Genomic DNA, 881 nt, shown 5'->3' with positions numbered 1-881 from the left:
ATTGTGGAACTTACAACCTCCCTAATTGTGTAAGTCAATTCCTCGTAATAAATCCTTTCCTAAATATATTCTATTGGTTCTGTTTTTCTGGGGAACCATAACCAATACATACAATAACCTTATATCTGGCAAACTTACTAAATTTATTTATTAATTCTAATAAGTTTTTTGTAAATATTTTTAGAATTTCCACACACACAGCCATGTCATCTGTAAATAATGAAACACTTATTTCTTCCTTTTCAATCTTTATAAGATGCAGCTCTCTTTCTTAATTTTTTTTAAGTTTATTTATTTATTTTGAGAGAGACTGAGACAGCATGAGCAGGGGAGGGGCAGAGAGAGAAGGTGAGAGAGAGAAATTCCAAGCAGCTTCTGCACTGTCAGCACAGAGCCTGATGCGGGTTTCCAGCTCATGAAGCCATGAGATCATGACCTGAGCCAAAACTGAGAATCTGATGCTTACCTGACTGAGCCACTCAGGTGCCCCGATCCATTTCTCTTTCTTAATTTATTTTCTAAAATATCCAGTTCAAGTTTGATTAGAAATGGTAATACAGACAACCAGGTTTCATTTCTGATCTCACAGGGAAGGCTTTCAATATTTCACCATTAACATGCCTTATGTTGGGAATGTTTTAAAACCCTTTATCTGATTAAGAAATTCTCCTCAATTCCTAGTTTTCCAAGATTTTTTCACATGAATAAGTGTTGAATTTTATCAAAGACTTTTCCTGCCTCTATTGTGATGATCACATATTCTTCTTTTAATGTGATGGATTACATTATTGCCTTTTAAATGTTAAACCATTCTTTTATTCATAGAACAAATCCAACTTGTTTGCGATGTACTTACTATCCTTATTATCCTTGGATTTATA

The sequence above is a fragment of the Crocuta crocuta genome, unplaced genomic scaffold (assembly GCF_008692635.1).
Source record: "Crocuta crocuta isolate KB4526 unplaced genomic scaffold, BGI_CrCroc_1.0 scaffold949, whole genome shotgun sequence".
NCBI classification, from domain to species: Eukaryota; Metazoa; Chordata; class Mammalia; order Carnivora; family Hyaenidae; genus Crocuta; species Crocuta crocuta.
Note: the sequence above shows the minus strand (reverse complement) of the source record.